Here is a 5,616-nt window from a genome sequence, read left to right as displayed (position 1 = left end):
CTATCACAGTCTATCACCTCCTAACTATCTCCAGTTTTACCCATTTCCACTCTGTCTTCCACACCCAACAGGGTAAACTTTCTACCATGTCACCCTGAGTACGGTATTCCTTTCTTTAAAATCTCTCAGTGGTTCTTAATTGTCTACTGCAGAGAGACCATGTTCTGGTACACAACATTCAAAAGCGCGTCCATGATCTGACGTTCAATTACTTTGTTTCCTGCATTCCCTTCTGGTGACTGTGCCCAGGGAGGGCATAGGCATGGCGGTCTCACTCACGCAGCAGACAGCACGGTCTCTGGTGCCTAGGAGGTGCTCAGTAAATATTTGTTGAATGGGCTAATCTGGCTTCGGCCTACCTATCCAGCTCCAGCTCTCGCTACTTCCCCAAATGCCCTGTATTCTAGCCAAACCAAGTCTCCAAGTTAGCCAGCCCATGTGTCTGAGCTTCTGTACTCATTTGTCCCTTGGTTTAGAATGTCTCCTGATCCACTTGTCGACCTGGGTACACTTGGATGCATCCTTTAAGACTCAGCTCAAGTGCATGCTCTCTTTTGGGACCCCTAGGTACTCATTTCCTGGTGTGCCCCTTAGCACATTGCTCAGCCCTTTTTGGCCTCACTTAGCACATTGTCCCATGATCACTTATGACATCCCTGTTTCTCCTACTGAACCATGGGATCCTTGAGGAAAGAGACTAAGTAGATCATCTTTAGGTCCTTGGGTGGCAGAAATGGTCTACACTTGGCTGTGAGTCGGAATCGAGTCTGTGGCACTGGGTTTGGTTTTTTGGTTTTGACCAACCAAAAGGTTGGCAGTCAACCTACCCAGTGGAGCCACAGAAGAGAAGGCCTGATGATCCGCTTCCATAAACATTACAGCCAAGAAAATCCTATGGGGCCACCATTAGTCGGGGGCCGACTCAGTGGCAGCTAACAACAAGAGCTCATCTTTACCCCGCCACACCCTCCATTGTGCCTGGCATATTGTAGGTGATGTTGAGGGGTAATGAACAAAAGGGTCACAAAATAATTTGTCTGAAGGGAGGGCAAGAGTGGTTGCCCAACTTGGAGAATATAATCAGTGTCACTGAATCACACATGTAGAAACTGTTGAACTGGTCTGTGTTTGGCTGTGTGTATTTTCAACAACAACAAAAATAAAAATTTAAACGTTTTTGTCCTGAAGGATCAACCTGGGGAGTCTTTCATTCCTTCCCCCCTTTCCTGCTTCCTACCTTTCTCCCTTCCTACCTTTCTCCCTTCCTTCCCCACAGGAGGAAATGAACTAAATTAAACTGGAAATTGAGGGCAGCTGTCTCTGAATCTCTCAGCGTCTGTCTATTAGCTGTGGTGAAAGGCAAAGGAGCCCTGGTGACGCAGTGGTTAAAGGGCTCAGCTGCCAACCAAAAGGTCAGCGGTTTGAACCCACCAGCCGCTTCACGGGAAAAAGTTGTGGCTGTTTGCTTCCATAAAGATTTACAGCCTTGGAAACCCTATGGGGGCAGTTTTACTCTGTCCTATAGGGTTGCTATGAGTCGGAATTGACTTGACAGCAGTGGGTTTGGTTTTTTTGGTTTGGTGGTGAAGGAGTCAGAAATTGAAGCAAGTGGAAAGGGCGGGAAATTGTAACAACATAATGGACTCCAAGGGCACCTCTCTTCCTGAAGGATCCTGCCATGCTCTTACTGACTGGTCCGAAAGTAAATGTTAACCATCATTTTGCGACCGGGAAGAGAGGAGCCCCAGTGTCCTCTGGGTGCTGCATTTGACGAAAGTGTAACCCCTCCCACCAAGCCTGAGTCACTGAGGACCAACCCAGGAAAATGAAGTTCCAATTTGCCTTCACATCATTTCCCCTTTATCACTTCAGCGTCTTTTGCCCACTCATGTCAGGAGGAATATTCCATTATGACTCTTCCTAATAGTGTTTGTCTCTTCAGTCTGATCAGAATGTGCTGCGCGGTCTGTGCTCTGTTCAGCTCCTTGGTTTCTGTGTGTGTCCCCGCCTCTGTATTTGTTGTGTTGGGGTGTCTCCTTCTAGGTCTTTCTGGCTAACATCACCCTCCTGTCCCTGATGTACAGGAAGGCTGGTCACTCAGGAGAGCCCAGCTGTAGAGGTAAGGAGAACATCGTTTTTTCCTAGCTATTTCTCAAACTGTGAGGCACTTTCAACCAGGGATTTGAAGGGTCAGTAAGGAAAGGGAGAAATCTAGAAACAGATAGGGCCCAAAACCAGAAGAGAAAGGAAATAATATTGCTTTGTGCATCTGTTAAGTGATCTCACTTAACTGTGTCTTTCCTGTGGACTGGTATCACCGTTTCCATTGACAGGTGAGGAAACCGAGATGTGGACACTTCCCAAAGATTACTCAGCTGGTTGGTGCCAGAGCTGAGACCCATGCTCAGATCTGTTCGCTCGAGAGTCTGGGCTCTTTGCTTCCCCCTCACCCCTCCAGCTCTGGCTATGGGAGTGGGCTGCCCACTGGGCAGAGGGGAAGGAGAGACAGCAGACCCTTTTGGGTATCCAAAGCGATATATGAACATAGATCTGATTAAGTTTAGTGTCCAAGTCCAAAGGAGTCCAATCTGGCCCTGGGATTTCTTGGTGCTTTTTCACTATCAGGCTTATTGCCCATCAGGCCCAGATATGTTAGAGCTGGGGACAAAGGGAGCCAAAAAAGCCCCCAGAAGAGGGGTTGGTGAGGAGTTGGCAAAGGCTAGGCTCCAAGGCTCCAAGTCCCAGAAACGGAGGTAGAAATCAAACCATCGGATGGGACGCTGCAGTGGGGGTTGGAGAAAGGCCGCAGTTTGGGGGGCCCAGGCACGTGGAATAGAGGCTAAACACCATCTCCAGGAGATGAACCTCCTAATGCCTGCCGAGCTTCATCAGGATGAAGCTCTGTGGCATCTACTTTTCATTCTCCGCTTATGTTTTGGTGCCTCTGCTTCACTGGTGCTATAAATTATGCACACTTCCCTGTGGTAGTTCCGTGCTGGCCCATTGCAGCGTGTGCTCACCTGCACAAAGCCACAGATTGATTCCAATAGTTATTCATTTATTCAGCAAAGATTTGAGGGGCTACCACAGGCTGGGTGCTGGGGATAACCATGACCAGATGAATAGCACAATCCCTGCTAGAGGGGGACACAGGAACACATAAACCAAAATAACCAAACCCGTTGCCGTCAAGTCGATTCCAACTCACAGCGACCCTATAGGGCAGATTAGAACTGCCCCATGGAGTTGCCAAGGAGCGCATGGTAGATTCGAATTGTCAACCTTTTGGTTAGCAGCCGTAGCTGTCAACCACTACACCACTAGGCTTTCCCAGGAACACAAAGGTATGTGAATAATTGCGATTGGTGACATCATCAAGATGTGACTGAGGTACCATGGAAGGCGTGTTCTCCTTTTGGGAATGGAGGTAGGAGAAAGCATCATAAAGGAGAGGGTATTTTTGGTGGGCCATGAAAGATAGCAGTTGGGCAGTTGGAAGATGATGGGATGGGCTTTTCAGGCAGAACAAATGGCAGAAAGAAAACCACAGAGGTGAGAAAGTGAGTGGCATGTTTGGAGAGCAGTGGGAAGCTGGGTAGGTGGGGCTCGGGATGGCAATGCTAGGCCTAGTCAACCTAGAGAGCTAAATGTTGAATGAATGCACCTGATGGTGCAGCAAGGGTTAAAACGTAGAAGGGTGGAACTAAGAACAATGATAAATTATTTTTATGGTTAGGTGGTAGAAAATCATGAGTTTTGACATGATAACTCTTCCGGTCAACAAAAATTGGTATAAAAAATGGCAAGCCTGTTCTTCTCAAATGTTAAATCCCTCCATTTGGGTAGGCTGCCGAGACCACCAAACTTCAGGATGGCCTCCGTGAGGTACAGGTCCTCCACTGTGAGTTACAGGCCATTTCTATGAGGTACAGACCGTCTCTGTGAGGTACAGCCTACTCCTGTGAAATACAGATTCTCCTCTGTGAGGTATAGACCACCTTTGTGAGGTATAGATCATCTCTGTGATGTACACGTTGCCTCTATTAGATATGGGCTGCCTCTGTGAGGCACAGGCCACCCTCTGTGATGTACAGGCCTCCCTCTATGAGGCAGAGGTCCTCCTCTGTGAGGTACAGCTTGCCCTTCTTAGGTATGGGCTGCCTCCGTGACGTATACAGGCCACCCTCTGTGATGTACAGGCCTCCCTCTGTGAGGCAGAGGTCCTCCTCTGTGAGGTACAGCTTGCCCTTCCTAGGTATGGGCTGCCTCTGTGAGGTATACAGGCCACCCTCTGTGATGTATAGGCCTCCCTCTGTGAGGCAGAGGTCCTCCTCTGTGAGGTACAGCTGGCCCTTCCTAAGTATGGGCTGCCTGCGTGAGGTATACAGGTAGGTGCAAACTGCTTTGACTTGTGACATTGCATGTGCTCGATTTTATATATCTCATTTGCACTGCTTATTTGTAGGTTAGGGAGTAATACAAAATGAAATAAGCTAACAAGGTCCTGGGATTATTTTTCTAAGCCTCAGACTTGTAGCTCACAGAGGAGGACCTGTACCTCACACAGACCATCCTCAAGTTTGGTGGTCTCACCAGTTCTGTTGGTGGCTTAGTGTAAGGACAATATCTGTGCTCTTCCCAGATACCCACTGGAACATTTCTGAGGTGAAACTTACACTCCAGAGCTTCCCTGTGGGATCAGGCTGGAGCAACCCTCTGCAGGACCTTGTCTGAGACTTCACCCTTGCTTGGCCTCCTTCCCAGCCTCACCCTACCTTCTTGCATCAGGCCCCTACTAATCTCCCTTGAGAGCATTTCTTTAGTAAATAACTTGCACGTAAAACTTCCTCTTAGGATCTTCTTCCGGAAAACCTAACTTAAGACACTTAGCTTAGAGAGTATGGGGGAGAAGGTTGCAACCGTATGTTGGCACCAGCTAGGGACACCTTATGACTTTCCTGTTGGGAAAAAATGAAAATACAGGACACCCAGTTACATTTGAATTTCAGATAAACAATGAATAGTTTTTAGTATAAGTAAGCTCCATGCAATATTTGGTATATTAACCCATTGCCGTTGGGTCATGTCTGATTCCTAGCAGCCCTATAGGACAGAGTAAAACTGCTCCATAGGATTTCCAAGGCTGTAATCTTTGTGGAATCTTTAGGGATTACAGTCTTGGAAATCCTATGGGGCAGTTTTACTCTGTCCTATAGGGTTGCTAGGAAACAGACATGACCCAATGGCAATGGGTAAGCAGATTGCCACATCTTTCTTCTGCGGAGCAGCTAGTGGATTTGAACCGCTGACCATTTGGTTAGCAGCCAAGTGCTTAACCACTGCACCACCAAGGCTCCTTACTTGGAACATATTTTATATTAAAAATGTATTTATTGTGTGTTGGGTCTATGAAGGTAAACATGTCCAGGGCTGTTTCCAAGGGTTGCCAGATAAAATACAGAATTCCCAGTTAAATTTGAATTTCAGATAAACGATGAATAACTTTTCAGTATAATTATATAAATATATTTTTAGTATATATACTAAAAAATTATACTTTTTTTATCTGAGATTCAGATTTAGCTGGGAATCCTTTATTCTACCTGGCAACCCTTA

This window comes from Loxodonta africana, chromosome 18, assembly GCF_030014295.1.
Source record: "Loxodonta africana isolate mLoxAfr1 chromosome 18, mLoxAfr1.hap2, whole genome shotgun sequence".
In the NCBI taxonomy this organism is placed as follows: Eukaryota; Metazoa; Chordata; class Mammalia; order Proboscidea; family Elephantidae; genus Loxodonta; species Loxodonta africana.
Note: the sequence above shows the minus strand (reverse complement) of the source record.